Source organism: Tachypleus tridentatus, chromosome 3 (genome assembly GCF_004210375.1).
Source record: "Tachypleus tridentatus isolate NWPU-2018 chromosome 3, ASM421037v1, whole genome shotgun sequence".
Classification (NCBI taxonomy): Eukaryota; Metazoa; Arthropoda; class Merostomata; order Xiphosura; family Limulidae; genus Tachypleus; species Tachypleus tridentatus.
Genome location: NC_134827.1, coordinates 17,780,287 through 17,802,105, shown reverse-complemented (window position 1 = coordinate 17,802,105; position 21,819 = coordinate 17,780,287). Strand labels below are relative to the sequence as shown.

Here is a 21,819-nt window from a genome sequence, read left to right as displayed (position 1 = left end):
TGTGGTTACTTTCAACAACGTGCAGGAGACGTTAAAAAAGCAGGATCTTATTGATAAAAAAGGGCACTTTTCAAGCATCCTAAAGCACGCTGTTGTTATTGTCGTTAGGGGAGGTGTTAGAGGAAACTATGGGGACTTTGGGCTACCTCTGGTATACATAGTGTAAAAAAGCTTAGAGACAAAAAATCCTCTTTTATTTCTATTCAATTAGTCTTATAAAAAAATTACGATCCAGAACTAAAAGTTAATTATTGGCTATTAACACATAATAGCATATCAGAATAATTATTCTCTAACGATAGATATTGCCAAATTCTGACCTCAAGGCGCTTGAGTCGCAGATTCGAATCCATATCCCCCCAAACATGTTCGCCCTTTCATCCGAGGCGGCATTATAACGTTACTATCAACTCCACTATTCGTTGATAAGAAGAGTAGCACACGAGTCGGCGATGGGTAGTGATAACTAATTGCCTCCCCTCTAGTCTTTCATTGCTAAATTCGGGACGGCTTGAGAAAGGTGGATTAAATAAATCAATTTTTGAAATTTGTTTCCTTTATTTCTACTCTGGCTACAAAAGTGTAGACTGTGAAAACGACAACACTGACGTTATTCTCAACGAGATGGCCCGACATGGCCAAGCGTGTTAAGGCGTGCGACTCGTAATCTGAGGGTCGCGAGTTCGCATCCCCGTCGCGCCAAACATGCTCGTCCTTTCAGCCGTGGGGGCGTTATAATGTGACGGTCAATCCCACTATTCGTTGGTAAAAGAGTAACCCAAGAGTTGGCGGTGGGTGGTGATGACTAGCTGCCTTCCTCTAGTCTTACACTGCTAAATTAGGGACGGCAAGTACAGATAACCCTCGAGTAGCTTTGTGCGAAATTCTAAAAACAAACAAACAAGACTCAACGAGATATTGTGTTTTAATATTTAGCAAGTATACATAATGCTCAGTTTTAAAATGTTACTCCTGTATTGAACTAAAGTACTACAGTAGTTTCCTTACAACTGACCTATCTGGCCTAATTAAACCTGAAACTCCAGTTCTCCACTCCTCTCTATAGCGGGTCGCGTTTATTATTAAACAATAACAATGATAGGTTGCGCTTAAAAATAGTTGATTGATAGTTTTCTGTAAATCTATAACTTGTAGGCTTGTTTGATAAACCTAGAAAAGGATTCAAACTTTAATAAAATAAGAATAATTTAAATACTTCATTTTTAAACATTTTCTTCTTGTTCGTGATTAAAATTGTTCAACAAAAATATCTTACTATCGTATTAAACACACAAAAGGAACGATCAAAGCCTAGTAACAGTTTGCTACATTTTACGTTTGCTTTCTTTCCTTTGTATGAAGTGGTCGAAAAAAGTTTTGTTTTTGTTTGTTTTTTTAATTTCGCACAAAGCTACTCGAGGGCTATCTGTGCTAGTCGTCTCTAATTTAGCAGTGTAAGACTAGAGGGAATGCAGCTAGTCATCACCACCCACCGCCAACTCTTGGGCTACTCTTTTACCAACGAATAGTGGTATTGACCGTCACATTATAACGCCCCCACGGCTGTAAGGGCGAGCATGTTTGGCGCGACGGGGATGCGAACTCGCGACCCTCAGATTACGAGTCGCACGTCGAAGAAAGAGAAAAAGGCTTGTTTCGTGAATGCCTAACTGCTGGCCCGATATGTTTAGGTGGGTTAAGGTGTGCGACTCGTAATCTGTGGGTCGCGGGTTCGAATCCCCGTCGCAACAAACATATTCACCCTGTCAGGCGTGGGGGCGTTGGTAAAAGAATAGTCCAAAAGTCGGCGGTGGGTAGTGATGACAAAACAAACAAAATACTTTATTCTTAAGAAATTAAATCAGTTTCTGTATCAAATAGCAATATCCTATCTGTAAAAGGTGTCTGCGTTTTTATTATTGGTCTTTTAGCGTAAATCTTTAATGGATCACTTGTATTGTTTACTAAGACTTCTCGTGATATTAATAATCTTATTTTTTGTATGAGTGGGTCAAATGGGGTGCTTTATGCTGAATGATTTTTATATATAGTCTTTGTTTTAATCGTAAAGCTGCAGAATGGGCTATATATACTGTACCAAACTCAGAGATCAAACCCAAGATTATAGACTATAGAATCCCTCAAGCTTAGCATTGAGCCACTGACTCACGAACATTTGAATATATATGAATACATCTGTTATATATATATATATATTGTTAATGAGAAAGCCTCTTTACAAAAATCAGCGGATGACGTGTTATTTCATCTGATAAGTAAGCTCTTACCGTTCTTGTAATTTTAGGATACTATATCAAGTGGTTTTTCACAAACGTCAAGCAGTTAGAGTTAAAAACTGGGATTGTGGAAACATCGAACTTGGCAGTTTCTAACTTTTATTTTATTTTATTTTATTTTATATATATATTGAAAACGTTTATAGTTTATGCTATTTCAGCAGCTCATATCTTTTATTACATTATTTTTCTACTCGTTCTGGTGAAGGATTGAAAAACATTCCACGTTTACCTAAAAAGGCGCTGTTGATCAGAATTTGGTTATAATTAAGTATAAAGCAACATAATGGGTTATTTGTGTTCTGCCTACCACGAGTATTGAAACCTAGTTACTAGTAGTGTGAGTCATAAAACATATAACTGTGCTACAGAGGGCCTGTTGCTCTGATATTAGTTTCATAATCGTAATGATGATGACGTAAAACATATAATAAAATAATTAACAAATTAAGGGAAATAAAATATATGAAATTATGAACATGTGCGCGCAAGTAAATTGTATAGAATTATGAATAATTGTTAATCTAAAATAATAAAGCTTTAAAATCGACTGGGCTTATTTGTTTGTTCTAAAGCTACCTGCTATATCCACCCCGAATTTTAGCGTTGTTCTAAATTCTTAGACTTACCGTTGTTCCTTGGTGGCAAAAAACAACAAAAAACACTTATGATCCAAATATTCGCACGAGTTTTTATGTGTTTTTTTTTTTGTACTAGGCCAGTTGTTATTGTGCATGGTTGCATATCGAAAATCTGGACCTCGATATGTTGCTGGTGCTGCTAACTGATTACCATCCCTCAGGTCAATAATTTTAAACTGAGAACTATTCTATATGAACCTTAAGAGTCTTTAACCTGACAATTTAGTCCATGTGTTCCATGAAGTGTTGTTGAAGTTGAAAACACCAATGACAATCTCAATTTGATTGATACAGGAACTAAAGATGTAAAGCATTAGCAGTTATTTTCGATTTTTGTATTCTTATCTTGTTCAAAGACTACAGCAAAACATTTTCTCTTTTATTAGCTAGTTTGATACTTACCAGTTGTTTATACTTATTAATTACAACATCTGATTGTTGATTAAATGGTATTAAAATATGTTTTTTCAATAAAAAGTAATTCAAATTTTATAAGTCCGTATGGCTGAAATGCGAGCAAACGTGCCTGGTATTTCGGTTTGGTTTGAATTAGATTTCGTAAACTAGCCATTCCTAACTTAGTATTGAAAGAATAGAGGGAAAGCAGCTAGCCATCACCATTCACCGACGACTCTTAGGCTACTCTTTTACTCATGAATAGTGGAACTGACCGATACATTATCACTCGTCCAAGGCTGAAAGGGCAAGTATGGTATTTCGACCACCTTTTTCTAAACATTTGAGAAAGAGAGGGGCGTTACATTATGTAGTTACGTTTTGACTTCATCCGGATATGAATGTGGTTTCTAAAATAATTCTGTGTAGATATCTATTTTCAAGAATAAGACTTTTTTGGTCTTTTTTTAAACGATAATACATGTACTTATAAACCCGTCTGTAGTTTTACAAGTTAACTGTGATAAGTGTGCGTTTGTGTGTTTTCTTATAACAAAGTCACATCGGGCTAACTGCGGAGCCCACCAAGAGGAATGGAACCTCTGATTTTAGCGTTGTAAATCAGTAGACTTACCGCTGTACTAGCGGGAGACAACTGTGATAAGAAAATACAATTCTGAAAAATTCTATAATGCAATCAGTGATGGATTTGCATATCAAAAATATTTCATTACAATACGAATTTTCATATATGAAAAATTCTTTTGAATTAAGGAAATTTTGGTTACCAGGAAACTGAAACTAAAGTTGAATTGTAATTAAACAGCAATTGAAATCTTTTTAAAAATGTAGATCAGATAAAAATAAAACGACTAATAAGTTAAATGTCAATTTGTCGTAATGGAAGCAAAGGAAAAGATAAAGGTAATTTCCTGAAATTAGGATTAACTTAAGGTTGTTAAATTTTCCCAAATATTTAACGTAAAAGTATTATACACCACTTATACATCCATTTTTAGTTTAAACAAAAATATATTTCTATATACATTAAACACAATAAGTTTTTACTAATACAACCTTTGTTTTTGATAATGATTCACACGCTTTAATGTCAATCACTCGGACAAAACCATTACGGTAAGATTAAAAGAAATGTAACTGTTTTTGCGTCGTTTCGCAAAGGTGATTTTAAACAAGGATAATATCAGGAAGCGAAACAAAGAAAAACTTCAATTACGAATATAAAACTGGCAACAAGGTGTTTTATTGTGAACAATGAAGCGTGAAATATTATTTTTCACCCTTTCTACATTTTTATGTAAATATTCGAATCATAACCAGTAATATATTTGTTTCTATTCGTGATTTACATTCAAAATTTTCTGGATGCTCATTAATTTTTTATACAAGGTTATTCTTTCGAGTTATGTTTTCAGTCTTCAATGAGATATTTTCTATAGATGACGCTAGTGTCATGAGTTAATAAAATATTTATACATTAGATACTAATTATCCAGAATACTTTACTAGTATTTGGTATTTAAAGAGATTTTTTCTGTTTTTTGACAAAATTGATTTATGTCTCTTTAAACACAGCATAATATAACTTAATTAATACAAAACTAAGCTATAATAACGGAAATGACGTTTAAGGTTGATGACATGCGGCCATAGCAGTAGCAGGTGCTCACTTTCATCTGCTGGAGTTTCCGTGGAACAGGTGGTGAATTATATATATTGAGAATAAATTTTGTAAAAGCTTTGGTTAATTCGTGGATCACGAAATTTGGTAAGTTAAAATTTGAACTTCAATATTGTTTTGTTTTTGCGCGTTATTTGTGTTTTTGTTATTTTATTCGAAAATATATTGTAAATGAAAGGATGTTACCGTCTTTTACTACTACTAGTAGCAGCAGTATTAGTTAGCACTATTATATCGTAAAGCCCAACGCCGCAGTACTGATCTTCCTTACAACAGAACAGATAAAGCATCGATTGGATGATGAGTAGTCAAAAACCAAGTAAGCACAGCTATTAGCATATATAGTTCTAACTGTTATTGTTATTTAAACTACCATGCCAGTGTCGATGCTCATTTAATAAAATGAATTATTGTGCAAGTTGTATTAAATGTTAGTTAATAAATCACGAGTTCAAGTTTATTCTACACATGATTGCGTAGACTGTTGTAATCTTGAAAGTTGAAAAACGAAAAGTCTTTTTAACCACAGAATAATTCTGAATGTAGGTGTATACACATATATGTGTATTTAAAAGAAATACTGTTATCAGCATTTATATTTTAGTATTATGGAAGTTTAAAAGTTGTAATTACTTTGTTTAGAAAGTTTATAATATTACTATTAGAATGACTTGCTGCTGTTGGAATGGTAGATTTGATTATTTTCACAGCAAATTAATATTATTTACTCATTGCTTTGTAAATAGAAAGCAGTGATGTTAAACTTTACATTGACATTTTGTCAGATTTTTTTTTTAATTTTAAGGTGCAAGTTCAGGTTATAGAACATAATTATTCATGTTTATTTTTAAAAAATACTTTTGGAATCTTCATACTACATGTATTTTTAATAAATTGCCATCTAACACATGCCTTTCAAAATATCTCCAAAGTAAAAGATTCATTAAAATGCAACTCTGAGGTTACCCATGAACCAAATATTGACACCTGTATAACTTATCAACCTGAAATTTATTGTTTATTTTATGTGGATCACATATCTCGCTGCACTAAGTTTGATGTAACTGAAACTGGGAAGTACTATGTTGTTACCTTTTGTTACATATGTTGTTTAACAGTTTTATTTTGTGTTAATTATGAATTTGTGAAATGAGTTGACTGAAGATAAATAGTCTGCTGTTAAAGGTATTTCAGATGTTTATTGTATAGGTACATAGTTGTGAAAGGCTACATTCAGTTATAAGTGAATGGTCTTCTTTCACTTTGTTCTTATGATGCACAAGGTTCTGCAGTAGATTAGTAAAATAGGCTAATTTATCAAATTATAACATAAAATTCTGTGGTAATATTGTATAAAACACACTAAAACATCACTGGATTCACCAAAGTCAACTTTTGCTGGAAACCTCTGTTACACAGGATTTTGAACACTCTGCTGCTGAACACAGGTTTGTTTATCTGCATATACTATTTTTATCAAACATTATTTAACAAATATGCTTTGCTTTAAAATTAAGTAAGTAAAAATAAAATTATTTTGGAAAGGTAAATAAACGCAAACAATCCTATCAGAGAATAGCATATACCTAGGCTGTATCTCCTTATCCTTTGACCAAAGTAAAATAGCATTTGAATACAATTTGTTTATAACTTTAGATTTAAAGAGTAACATGTGATTATTTATTTACATAGAATTTTTTGAGGGATAACCTTAGGTAATTTTGTTTTTGTAAATTTTTATAATAAAGAAAACACCAAACTATTAAACTTGTGGTTTATTTCAAAATACTTCAAGCATTGAAGGTTTATTTCAGCTTGATCACTGTTTTATGATTTTTTTCTTAATTTTATCATCTTTTGTCAATGATTTTAAACTAGATTACTGTAGTGAGAAATTAATGTATTTCAAGAATATGCATGATTGATATTGTTAATGTCCTGTTATGTCAGTATTTTAAAATTTTAATTATAGTCACAACAACTGATGTTATTGTTAAGTAAAACAGTTCAAGGATAGGTTTCTATAATATACTTCTTTCTACCCTTTTACAGTTGTAGAAAAGTGAGTTTTATTTTGTATATAATTAATTTCTAAGTGAGTATGTTTTTCATTTTTTTAGAAGATTTGTTAAATCAGTGATGCATAGTCAGGTTTTATAAAATGATCAGTCTTTTATAGTTCAAATAAACTAATAAATACATATATATCAACATCAGCAATACACTGCAGTATTGTCAATATTTAAAATACAAAAGAATTATTCAGGTAATATACCTAGTTGTCATGCTGCTGTTTTTTACAAAGTTATTTGCAAAGAACTTGGATTGAGTTTCAGGTTTATACGTATTTTAATTTATTTGGCAGAATCACTAGTTAGTGCTATTCTGCTATTTTTACAGTAGAATAATTGATTTGTCAGACATCTTAAATGATTACCAAAGGAAAAACAGATGCTTTGAAAATATTACTCTCAATTCTCTGAGTAAAAGAAAAATTTTAAATTTGAGTGGACTCAAGAAAACTCATTGTAATGGCAGTTTTCACAGAACATGCTGACTGACTGAATTTACTGACATACTCAAAGGAAAGTTAGGAAAAGTATATATATATATTTGGTTAATGTGGTTAATAGGAAAAAAAAACATTTTTCACATTGTTTTATAACTAGGGTAGTTCTTGATAAAACATTTGCATACAGCTTCACTTGCACATAATTTCCACAAACAAATTACATAAAGCATAAAAGTTTTAAAAATTGCATGTGTAGGAATGTGAACAAATATCAGGTTCTAAACTTGTTGGTCTTTCATTTCACTCCATAAAAAAACTAACTGAAGGACTTGTTATCAGTTTTTTAATATTTTACATTAGAATGGCTCTTAAAATGGCTTACAAAATTGAAACCAAACCAAATTAAACCTGCCATTGGTATCAAAATCCAGGTTTTTAGCATTGTAAGTCCACAGACATACCACTATGCCATTGGTGGGCAGTTAATTTGCTCGCTCTCTTTTTGTTTATATGGTAAAAAATGTGTGAGCCACTGTATATAAAAAAAAGTTGGTACTTTCTGAAAATCATTGGAAAACACAGTGTTTATGTACAAAAGAAATTTGTATGTGTGTATGCAAGGGGTAACTCCTGTCAGCAGAAATAATCATTAATATCTTTTGAATAATTCTTCTACAATAAATGCTCTTGTAATACAAGTATTTCATAGTATACAGCAGTGATTGTACAACTTTGTGCAAACTGATAAGCAGTCTTCATGTGAAGCAGACCATAATAAAATTTGATAAAGTTATGTGCTAGTAAAAAAGAAAAACTTAACAGTAGCACTTACGACAATATAAAAACTGTCACTGACTCTTCTATTTTGGATGTGTAGGTAAAAACATACTGTTCATATAATAAAGTTCATATTGAATTTTAGGAAACGTAAGGCTATTTTGTATGAAGTTACTGTGATTTACAATATTAACAACTGTCAATATTATCTTGACTGGAAAGTATTATTAAAACTGCTTGCCAATGATATAGTGACTAGAAACATTCTAACCCATTGCCTAACTATTTTTACTTAAAACTTTGACCCATTTGTACTACTTTTTGTAAATAATAAACAACTTTTAAATACATAATGCTAAATATTTTATGCAAGATAATAAGACAGTAAGCTTGACAAATGATTTATACATATGAAGATTGATTTGGAACAACAACTGTTTGAATAGATGTGACAACTGTATAAGGTGATGGACTAAAGTGTTATAAAAACCCATTTATTAGTCACTTATGTTTAGTTATAATGTGCTGTGGATAACTACAAGATAATCTTAATGGAAATTAAATTGGTTCTGTCAACAGAGGTAATAAAATGGTGAGATTTTAGGATATCAAAGTTGTTTATTGAAACTAAAAAACAAAAGGATACAAGTACATATTATGATTTGTAAGCAGGATTGTCTAAGAAAATGATGTAATACTGATAGAAATATGAGTGACAGATGTTAATTTACAAAATTATAATCATAATACAAAAATAAAACAAGGTAAAGTGTTTCTCAGATTGATAAGAGAAAGATGGTTTATTTAAACTTTCTTATCAGTTCAGTTTGACACCTAATATCTTGTAAGTTAAAATAAATCTTTAATTTGAAGTGAAAACTAACAACTACTGAAGATTACAATAAAGCTCCAAATGTTCAAATAAAATCAAAGACCAAATTGGTGCTACAGTTAAGATACTAACTAAACTATATATTAAAAGTGAAACAACATTTCAGTGCTCAAACCTTTCTCTCTGAAGTTTAAACACACAATTCCATTCTCTGGGTCAAAGTTAAAGTAAAAATATAAGACACTGGTTAACTCACTGAAGTTAAGAGATCAGTTAAAGGTTGAATACTGGGTCTTACTATGTTATATCTCTGAAAATAATCTTTGAACCTTCTGAATGTTTCTATATTTTTAAAATTTCTTTAATTTTGTCTAATTTTTATACCTCTTAACTTCTTACAGGGGCAAGCCTGGCTTTAAAAATGAAAACAAAATCCACAAATAAAGCCAAGTTTGTACATGAAATGCATCTAACATTTACAGTTTGTGTCAACTGAAACACAAGGTTTAGGGCAACTACCACCAACTATTCTCTTATTTGGTAACATTACAAAACAGTTAATTGGCTTTATTTTTAAAGTTTGTAACTAAGCCATACTAAATAAATCACTTAATGTAGTTAACAATTTTGCTGCACTGTAATGAAGCCTAAAAGCATAAAGAGCAAGTTTAAAATGTTGTACAAAAGAAAAGAAAAGGTTAATTGTTCTTCAAAACCACACTGTTCAAAATAATTATGATTATTGGAACTTAATATTATAGATATGACTCAAAACTATCATAAAATATCAGTTATCTCTCCCCTCCCTTCCCCTATTTTACTGTCACAAAAAATCTGGCATCTGATGAATGGTCATGTGATCTAAAATGCAAGTGATTGATAATTAGTCTATACTGGATATAGTGATCTCATATAATCTTTTCTCAGTCACCATCTTGAAGTGAATTTTACACTTCTGGACATTTGTTACCTTTCCTGAAAGATAGTCAGTTTAGTTGCCATTTTGCATGCTCTTGAAATACGTAAGCTTGGAGTTATTTAATGAAATCTGTGTCTGAACTAAGAAATCTGAAAAACACTATTTTGAAATGATTAATATTTTAATTAAGGGAGTAGTGGACACAAAATACCATTCTGTTCCCCATTACTGAGAAACAGCAAAACAATAAAATATGCATAACCACTTAACTATTCTACAAGCTACAAATAAATTGTCCCTCATTGTGGATTCCTGTATGTGGTGAGGGGACCTCCCAGGGAAGGTTCTGTTTTTTCAGTTTAACTCCTCTGGGATCTAAAAATCCACCAACATGTTTGCTGTGCATGGCAACCTGTGAAGGGGAGGAGAGGATCCTGGTGGTTGAGGGGTCCAACTCTAACACACCACTTTGGCCTTGAATTCCTGTAGATGGGCAGCCTTGGGGTGGCCCTCTTGGGTCAGTTGGCTGGTCCACTTTGGCTAGGGTCAACTAAGTACCAGTGTTGGATGTTATCAACAGGTGTTGTGGACATTGTATCTGATGCTGGTGTTTTGGTATAGTGCTCACGAAACCCTGGCGTTGCTGCAGTGTCCTTTGGTATTGTAGTGTGTCCCCTTGTAGGATTCCATGGTGGGTGGAATCAGTGGACACTGAAATTTCCCTTTCTTTATTATGGATACCCCAGTTAAAAAATTTTAATAAAATAGTGTAAAAACAGTCTATAGTAAACAACCACATCTTGAAGATTCTGAGCATCAATCCTCACCATCTGTACCACCTGTTGTTCCTCATTTTCTCATATTGCATTCACTTTCAGACAAACCTTTAGGGCAAATGTATTCCTTTTTCATTCAGAAAGGATTAGAGAGACTGGTGATATATTGGTAGAAGCATCCACATCTCAACACCTCATGCTACTATGAATTTATCACGAGGAGTTATTGTTGAGAGGGATTTGAAGAACACCCCAGAGTTGAAGATCCTCACTGGTTTCTCTACCCACTGAGTTTCTGCAGTGAGGCACATATCCACTCATAAAGATGGAATTATGATGCCAACCGAAGTCCTCATTCTCACATTTACGTCACCACGTCTGCCTCCCACCATCAAGGCAGGTTATCTTAATTGCAGAGTATGGCCATACATTCCAAACCCTCCGTTGTTTCCAGTGTCAGCGTTCAGTCAGTCAAAGGCATCACGTCTTGGTTCCTTGACGTATGTTTGTTGCAGTGGCAAGGACCATTATGCCTAAGAATGTGAAACAAACCCTAATTGCATCAATTGCAATGGCTCTCACCTGTCCTACTTTTGTTTTTGCCCTAAATGGTTAGAAGAAAAAGAGGTGCAACTTTTGAAAATGATTCATAACATTACTTATCCTGAGGCTTGAAAATTGCTGTCCACCACCTCATGTCGGACATATGCTGCTGCACTTCATTCCACAACTACAGTGGAAGTACAGACAGATCTCTCTGTCTCCAAAAGAATTGTTCTCCAAACAAATAAAAAATCTTTTGACCTCCATGGTTAAAAAAGTTGATGAATCAACTTCAACACCCATCTCTGTCCCTTACATACATTCCAACAAACCCTAAAATCCATATTCTTTGGTTCCGTGTATAGGCATCTCCCCGGGTACATCTTATTCTCCCACCCCAAGATGCAAAACAATCATTCGTTCATGTCCTCATTCACTGGAATCCTCTTGCAACAGCAAAGGACTGCCCAATCGACCCAGAGCAGGATTCATGTAGGTTGATAGACCTCCCTCAAATAAGGACAGTAAGGAAAAAAAAAGTGGTTGTACAAAGAAGGGTTCTCCACCCAATTTGCCTACACATAAATAAAAAGGGCCACACTGATACAATGGAACTGTTGAGGTTTGCATTCTAATCTGGATGACATCAAAACACTGATTACTTCCTACCATCCTGTATGTCTTTCCTTACAGGAAATATTTCTGAAACCTGTTGATACAGTCACTTTTTGGCAGTTTTCTTTGTATAAAAATGACAGGCTGTGTGATGAATGAGTACATGGAGGGGTGGCACTGTTGGTTGATCAGCATGTGCCTACTCTGTCTTTACCACTCAACACACCCTTGGAGGTCGTAGCCATCCGTGTCTCCTTGGGTCATACCATCACTGTTTGTTCTCTCTACCTGTTGTCTGGAGAGATGTATGATCAATGAGACCTTGATGCTCTCATTGAACAGTTGTCGTTTTCCTTTTTTAATCCTGGGGAACATGAATGGGCATCATCCTCTCTGGGAAAGTGCTGATATTGATAGGAGGGGTCAATCTGCAGAGTGTATGCTCTCTAATCACAACCTTTCTCTTTTCAATACTGGTTCTTCTTCTTTCCATGCACCTAGTCAGTCCTTCACTGCGATTGATCTCTCAGTTTGCTCCCCTTCATTATTCTCCCATTTTTCATGGAGGGTTGACAATAATCCACAAGGCAGTGATCATTTTCCTGTAATCTTTTAGAGACTGGCCATGGTCGATGCCACCTGTCCCTTGTGTCCCAGTAGAGGTTGGATCAGGCAAACTGTCCCTCTTTTACTGCTCTTGCAGTGATTGATCGTGCAGTAGATGACTGTGTGGCAGCAGTACCTGAATGTATCATATAAGCAGCTGCTCAATATATTCCTAAAACCTGACACGTTTTCCACTATATCCTCGTTCATGGTGGAACCTTGCCTGCCACATGGCATGGTAGGCTCCAAAACGGACCTGAGATACTTTCCGTAGATATCACACACTCTCAAACCTCATCGCTTTCCAGCAGGCCAGTGCACATGCTCGGTGGATAAGATGTGAAAGCCAGAAGGAATCTTGGATTAAGTTCACAACTGGCATACATGAGGTATATTGAGCAGCAGCTACAGACTGCCCTCAATCGTTTACTGAAGTGGTCCACAGCAAATGGCTTTAACTTCTCTCTCTCTAAAACCAGTTGCATGCACTTTTGCTGCAAATGGTGTATTCACCCCAATCCTGAACTCTCTATTGGTGAAGTTGTGCTACCTGTGGTCCCTGAGACAAAGTTCTTGGGGCTTATCTTTGACTGTAAGCTGACCTTTATATTGCAAATCAAGCAGCTACAGGTCAAATGTACAAGAGCACTGAACATCCTCTGTGTCCTCTCTTACACCACTTGGGGAGCAAATCAACATTCTGTGCTATAGATATATCATGCTCTTATTCAATCAAAACTCTACTATGGATCACAGGTCTATGACTCTGCTAGACCATCAGCCTTAAAGATGCTGGACCCTATTCATCATGAAGGACTTCGGCTCTACACTGGGGCTTTCCACATTTACCCAGTTCAGAGCTTATACACAGTCTCATGCACCTCCACCATTTGCAACTGTCTTTAGTATATGCTTCAAAACTTCGTTTTTTACCAAAGCATCCCACCTGGGGTTTTCCTTTTTCGGTGGGCTGTACGTTTTCAGAATAGATGATCTGCCATTGCTTCTTTTGGCCTTTGTATCCAGGTGCAGTTGGATGAATTGGGTTTGTTCTTGGATAACATTGCTGTATCCACTGGTCAGCCCATCCCACCATGGCTTCTTATAGTCTCCAAATGTGACCTATCTTTAAGTCATTTGAGTAAAGCAGACACTCCTGTTTGGAAATACTGTTATTTGCTGAACATCTTTCGAACCATTCTTCTATTCCTGTTTATACAGATGGTTCGAAATCAGATGACTGTGTGGGTCAAGCCATGGTTTGTTGTGGTTTGGTGGTTGCATGCAGAATCCCCTCTACAGTTTCTGTGTTCACTGCTGAACTGTATGCCATTTCTCTTGCATTGGATCACATAGAAGATGAGCAGAACTCAAACTGCACTATTTATACTGACTTGCTTCATTCTCTACTGGCCCTGGAATTGCTTCACATTGGTTCACACCCTGTTCTCACCAATATTCAAAACCGACTGGTCCATTTCTCTTTAACATGTATTTCTATCCAGTTTTTCTGGATACCGGGAAAGCTGTGGCTCTCACTTTGAGAAACAATGGTTTATTTCACAACATCATATTAAAAGTGAAACCTTATCTTTATACAAAGGAAATTAGGAAAACCTCCATTTATAAACATCTATGACAAAGAATGTACTTAACCATTACACTAAAGTTCATTCAGTTTTCATTTGCCTCCAACATTGTAATTTTTTAGTTGAAAATAAAGAAGTTTCTACATAAAGAAAAAGTTCTGACTTTAATTTTTCTGTATTTCTTTAAAAAATTAATTGTATTTTATGAGACACGTGTTGCATGTCAGCAAATTGTTTTTGCATATATTTTCAAGCACAGACATGTTTTGATAGAACTACATTGTCTATATCTTATACCCATCTTTAGCTTTATTCCTTTTGTACTTTTGCACATGCCTTGTAGTCCTTGTACATCTTATTTTTACAAGAGATATTGACTGTAGTTCTGGTGCACTTTAATTTTCAGACATTGCATTAATTTTAACCCTGATCTATTCTAAACCATTAAGGTATCACATATCAACTTCAGTTGTCCATTCTACTCCTTTGCACATTGTAATCAATTTTACTTATGTTTACACATCATTAGCATTAGTCCTTATGTACTTTACACTGTTTAGACTTGTTAACAACCTAAGTCCTTGTGTGCTACACACACCATGGAAATATTTCTGTATGGTTGTAATGTGCAGGTACTATAAACCAAATCTTTGTATAGCTAAAGTTTGAAAATACCTTTATTCAGGTAATTTACAGGTAGCTAGCTATACTTAGTTAAGGACCTGTCTTATCAGCTTTTGACTGTATTAGTCATGACCACAAATTTTACACGCACTGTAAATTGTAAATCTGATTCAAGAACATATCTGTCTTCATGTGTGGATACCATGATAATAACCTCCTAAGCTTGTTTGGTTGAATTGCTTGTCTGACAGCCGTGTGTTAAGATGTAGATATTAGAGTTTTTCTTTATCTGATTTGTTGTACAGTCTAGTTGTAAAGACACTGTTAGAACTGACACAGTGTAGAAACTTTACATTATGCAAAGCCTTGATCTTTGTGCAGCATTAATCTCTACATACATATCCAGGTATCTGTCACATGCAGAAAGATAACCTATCAAAGAAAGAACATAATTTTAATACTATGAAAGTTTCTTTGCCCAGCTAGGAGCTTACATGTCTTTCTACTTGTTTATTGAAGTATATATGCAAAAAATACATGAGTAATTCTTTATCTTATTGCCAAGTCATTCTTATTCACATAAGAAATCCTCTCAGATCTTTTGTTATTGTAATTAGTAACCTACCAGCTGGTATTAAGTTTTACTGCAGGTTATCACATAAGCATGAATATGAATGCATTGTTTTATTATGGGGATTTATTATGAAGATTCTTATCGGTTTGATAACTGGAGGAATAATATGAATAAAGTCCCAAACATGGCTTTTTTCTATTAGCGCATCTAGAAATTTTTATCCAGAAAGGTCATATATTCAGTTATAGTAGTACTTCCAAAAGTATGAGGCATCACTCTTGGGTGTGTACACAAATTATCTCTTGGGGACCAATTAGGATGGTCAGTAGAGCAACAATGAAAATAAAAATAATTGCATAATACACACGTAGCATTATAATCTATATCTGTGTATTACATTGCATCACTTAATTTGATCTTTCATGTGCAACACATGAATACATTCTGGAGGCAGGTTTTACTGTGATAAATGAACTTTACAAAACATGTTCAAGTGACATTAATGAACATGTATAAAGTATTTATATAAACTGTTGAACAACTGTCATATTAATCCTATATTTTTGTATTTTTTATTCCAAATAAAGTAACTTTACTGTGGATTTGTATTTTTGTGATGAAAATACTTATTGGTCATTAAATATGGTATTGATAATTTTGTGTATCTAATATGAATATTTTTGTAGAAAACTTATTTTCAGTGGTTTGGAAGTCTTACATGAAATGTGAGAACTTTTGCAGAGAATACTCTTGTAACCAACAGTAACCTACACACACACACACACACACACACACACACACACACACACAGTTCTGCATTGTCTTTATTATATTTGTTTACATAGACAACAGTTAATTATTAGTTTAAGTAATATAATTATTTTTGTGTGTGTATAAAGTTAATTTTTAATGTGTAATTTACTGAGATTTTGTTGCGAGTAGAAAGTGCCAATAGCTGTAATATCATACCTAGAGATAGGGGTGATCGCGTATTTATTTTTTCAAGCTCACCTCAAAAAGTGCCCGTTTTTCTCACTCAAATAACACACTGGATAGTGAATCATAAAACTGGTTTCTAAGTGACAGTAACTAAAACACAGGAATAAAGAAAGTGTTTATATGCAGACACCAGTGTTACGGTTTTGTAAGTGCAGCAATAAACTAAACTATTTCCAGCTATTATTAACTATTTAGTTTGTTTACACTTCATAGTGTTTCAGCTACCGAAATTACTTGCTACACTGAAGGAAAAACAAACTACCATAAGTCATAAATAGAAAGCTCATACTATCTGCCTGATTTTATTTACTAATTGAAGGTGTGCCTTCAGTAAAATATTATTATTTAAATATATCCTAGGCCTTGCTCATAACTAAAAATCACAAGATTTGAGCATTTAGTTTTAGATTTTGGAAATGTATTCACAGCTGGTTCAACAGAAAAAGAAATGTTTGTACTCGAATTTCAGAGCTTCGTAACCTTGTGAATAATTATGAGACTAGAACCTTGCAGTCCTAATAATATATATATGAATGAGTATATTGTGTGGTTGAGTCTGGAAGGTTTTCATACACATTTGCAGTATGAACAGCTGTATTGTGACATCTGCGTTACAGCTCAGATGTGTGCCAGTGATTTTAATCTTTAGTTCCATTATATTTATATTTGTACGCTCATACATTAGTGGTCATGAAAAGAAAGGGCGCGTATTTTATTTTTTTTATCAGTCTTGTTACTGCACACAACACCGACTTCAGTCACGTAAACCGGTCGTCAAGTTCATAAAATAGTAGTATTTCCTTCACCGATTTCCAACTTTCTTCGTTTAATTCTGAGTAACTCTGCATTCTTTAATCTTTTATAACTATGATGACTATTTTAGTGTCTAGGATCTAAAAATGTGGGCTTTGATAATTCTACAAATTTGAACATTTTTAGACTTGTAAACGAGGACCACTCGTCTGTCTTGTAAGCAATCTTAAGCATATTTTTGTACTTACTAAAGAAGTGTGGTTGAAAGTTCACTCGCAGTTGATATTTTGCTCAACTTTTACCATAAAAATTAAATGCATCAAAAATATTCGAAAACGGTTCATATCCATATTGGGACGGATATCTAATTGCATGAATATAACATTATATGCAAGAAACTTCTTCAAACGTATACCTGTATTAGTGATTAATAACATACGAATAGTGCTGACGAGAAGTGCATTAAATATAAATGTTTGCCATTGTTTTAATTTACATTTTATTAAAATAAAGACTTAAAATTGTTTGCCCAATTGAAATATAATACAAATGTCTTAAAGTAATAACACTGCACAACAAAGTTTTTGCTTCTTGAACACTGTTGGGTGTTCCTTAGATTTTTGGCTGCTTTTCACGAAAATCACATCCAAATTTGTCCGTCACGTACCGTTTTATCGAAATCTTCAGTTTCACCAGGCCGTTGCTACAATGGAAAAACGATATCGGGGCAACTGGAAACCGTCAATGCTTGCTGACAACTGTTGGACACTGCAACATGATGCACCGGACATTGAATACAAACGAAAATCAGGAGCAAAACACTTAATTATGTTGAACTTAATAGCATACTAGAAACATAAACGCAATTAAATATGTTATTACCGGTAAACAGTTAACTGTCTATTTCTCAGAGTTCCTACGTGATGGAGCAAAACCAAAACTATATTTGTACATTTCCACCAGGTACCTGTCACAATCAGCAAAACATTTTCAGGAAGCAAAAACTTAAAAAAAACAAAAAAACTGTTGTGCAGTATAAATCAGTTGTACCTGATAAATAGAAAAGTACGGTTAGGGTTGGATGTGAGGGAAGATATTACGTTCATTGTGAAATTGACAATGATGAAACCATATCGAAGACTTCATTAGATTCGTACTGAATACATTTACCGAAAACTTTCAATATGCGAATGTGAGATTAAAAAACATTTCATTGTAACATAGGTAGACTAATAAAAATGATTATCTCCGTCCAGATATGTTACTAGACCGTAACAACATACACCATCCTTAAAAACCTTATTATAACACAACTCCATTTTGAGTTGGAGAACTAATACCCATAATTTCAGGACTTGACAAAAATTTTACATTTTGGGGTAAAACAATCTTGTATAATACTGCAAAAGAACATCGGGTGATCTTATTATAAAAAGCTTGCGATGTATACATGTACAAAACTTGGATATCGGAAAATACCGCACCAATCATAACTGGATAACATTTTTATAACTTAGCAATAAATAAAAGTTAATTTCCACACAAGAGGTTGTTTCGGATTTAAACAATAAAAACTACAAAGATTGAGGAAGTATTAAATATAAAACAATTTCAGAAAAGACCGCAAGCCTGTCTTTGGGGCGCAGGCCCAATAACCTTTCGCAGACACTAACAGTTATACCTGCCCAGACTTTCAAGCAGTAGAGTATAGCTCGTCAAATCAAGCCTAAATATCCTTATCACAAATCAGCAAGTTCTAAATATAAACTCATCTCCGTATTCTGGAGTCTCAAACATCCATCTGAATTAGTGCAAATCACCTGTTGGATCTCGGCGATTTTCTGTTTTTAATCTAAAGGCATAAACTAAATTGTATTGGTTACATTGAAAATACATCTGACTGACAAGGTAGGTACATTATTCCTCTCCAACCCCTCCTCTAGATAAGCCTTATTATGTAAAGTTATCTTCCATAACTCATTCTCTCCCACTTTTACACCATCTGTTAACAGTACGAATTCTGAGGTTGAAAGTAAGCAGGAGTTTGCTTGTTCTAATTGATTATTTTTGTGTTTGACTGTATATTGTTGTTAAGTATTTTTTTATAAATAAATCCTTCAGCAAAGTATATAAAATTTTTCCTTAAATTTTATTTTAATAAGAATCTTATGTAAAAAAAAAAACTAGATCATGATGACTTGTTATGTTAGATTTTATTTCAGAATTCATTTATTCCTACTACTGCGATAATAAACTGTGTTGATAATTAAATATATTTTATATTTAAAATTGTTGACGCAGGTGACGTGTTAACCAGTCTCATCTTTTATCATTTATAAACTAAAGGTCTGTAGTAACTTGTGTTGGTTTGATGGTTAGTGTACTACTTGCACGCAATCTACGGATCGCAGGACGCCGTAAATCTACGGATCGTAGGATCGAAAGGGTTGATGCCGTCACCCTTGTCGGAAGTTAAAAATTAGGGAAGCAATAGATAGCCTTAGTCGCTTTGTCATAAACAAACAGTAACAATTGTGTAGCAATTTTAAGAAACAGAAGCTCATAACCATGTTGTCCCCCACGGATTTACAACTCAAGTCAGGGGTTCGACGCCCCTCGGTGGACGCGGCAGATGGCCCAATGTGATTTTGCTATAAGAAAACACACGCGCGCACGCACAACCAAGTTTAGACCAACGTAATCGCAGAATTCCGAGATGTTGGTTGAGTGAGAACTGACCAAATAAAGTTTTGAATCGACAGTAATGTAAAACGTGTGTGTGTGTACACGTATTTCTCCTGTAAATGTTTATGCAATTACAAATACTATTGCCTGATTAGGAATGATTTATCTACCGACTTTTACACATCGTGCGATGGGATCCATACATTGTATCATGTTGAAATATTTTTATTACAATCTTTAAGTATTAAAAAAAAAAACAAGAAATAACAGAAAAACACGGATGAAAACACTTATTAACTGTGTAAAATACACAGGTGACCAAGTAGTAATAAGTGGGGTTAATATTAATAAGTGTCAACGTCATGAATCAACAATTAGTTTGTTGCGTAAGTAATATACAGAAATGTTTTAAATTGGATTCTAAGGGTAATTCCAAGGCTATTTAATAATAATAATAAAATTGAAGTACTCCTTCATAGCCTAGTTGTTAAGACACTCGATTCACAAGTCGTGGGAGCGTTGTAATTTCAGTCAATACCATTAATCGTTAGTAGTGGATTTATCTTGACCATGTGTCCTACCTCTAGCCTTTCACGTCAAAATTGGGGATTGTCTCTTCAGTTAGCCTTCGAGAAACCTTGCGAAAACGTTTAAAAACGAATAAATATTGTTCCATAATTTACAGTATTTTTGTTTCCAGAGAAGTATAAATAGGAAGTCTTCTTATTACATATTTCAATGAAATACTTGAACTTATTTATAACAACAAAAATTGAGAACATAAAACGAAATTGTTACAGGCAAGATTAACCTGTTTTGACTTTAGCTTTACCTTTTACGTTGTCGAACCATTGTCATTAAGTTTTCTGAGTTTCAGTTTCATTATCTGTGAGTTAAAGGGGGGGTCTAAGTGTGTTTTGGACAAGTTTAATATTTCATTTTTTGTGAGTCTGGGTTTTTTCTTTATTTTATCGTCAGTTATTTAAATAAAAAAAATACATATAACTTGCAAGCACCAACGCGAATTTTGCTTGGTTTGTTTGAATTTCGCACAGAGCTGCACGAGAGCTATCTGCACTAACTGTCCTTAATTTAGCAATTTAAAACTAGAGAGTAAGTAGCTAGTCATCATCACCCACCGCCAACTCTTGGGCTACGCTTTTACCAACGAATAGTAAGATTGACTGTCACGTCCACACACCCACGGTTGAAAGGACAAGTGACAGATATTCAAACCTGTGACCCTCGAATTGCGAGTCGAGCGCCCTATACATCTGGCTTTGTCGGGTCACCTGAACTTTGTTATTAAAAAAAAGAAAACAAACTGACTGGTTATATTAGACGAATCTTTCATTCAGCAGGACTAATTGTGTAATTTTGGACGACAAATAATCTGAAAATCTATGGAGAGTTGGAGTAAACATATAAGAATTTGTAGAACTTGCTCTGAGGAATATTTTGCTGTGATTTTACTCTCACCACTATGGTGATAGTTTTTGGCTAGTGACTGTCGTATCTGTAACCACTTAACCCAAGCTGTAACTGTTTGGCACAAGAAGCTCATAATGAAAACAGATTTTTTTTAGAAGTTATTATGCATCACTTGTTGTTCTTCAGCTGCCTTCTCCCCCTCTTGCGATAATATGCAGCGTATATTTTTTTCAAGTAAAGTTGAACAATAATTATTGCAGTGTAAGTGCTTTGGGTTGATGTAACGCGCGCGCGATGTTCATCCTAAGCCACTGGAGTTAAAAAACGAAAACATCTTGTTTAAACAGCATGGAATATTTCATAAAAAAATAAAATAAAGAAATCTAACATTACTCAATTCAGTGTGAATAATACAAAATTTATTTTTGTTATATTTGAGATATGCTCTATTGTTTGAGTTAAAACCGATTTTATTTTTTCGATCTGTTTTGGATGCATCATTGCAGTAAAACCTAATATTAAATGATTTTTAATTCCACTTAAAAAAT

The 21,819-nt window shown here is 33.9% G+C and overlaps 1 protein-coding gene across 5 annotated transcripts in view; it reads left to right on the top strand.

Moving 5' to 3' along the window:
- Positions 1–4,990: 4,990 nt before the first annotated feature.
- The window catches only part of LOC143246459 (polypeptide N-acetylgalactosaminyltransferase 13-like), a 48,388-nt gene continuing 31,559 nt past the window's right edge, over positions 4,991–21,819 (top strand). The window contains exons 1-2 of one of the 5 annotated variants that reach the window (XM_076493194.1): positions 4,991–5,123; positions 5,242–5,355. The gene's annotated coding sequence lies outside the window, so the exon portion shown is untranslated. The remainder of the gene's footprint in view (positions 5,124–5,241; positions 5,356–21,819) is intronic. The other 4 variants (XM_076493198.1, XM_076493195.1, XM_076493197.1 and 1 more) reach the window with 4 other exon arrangements.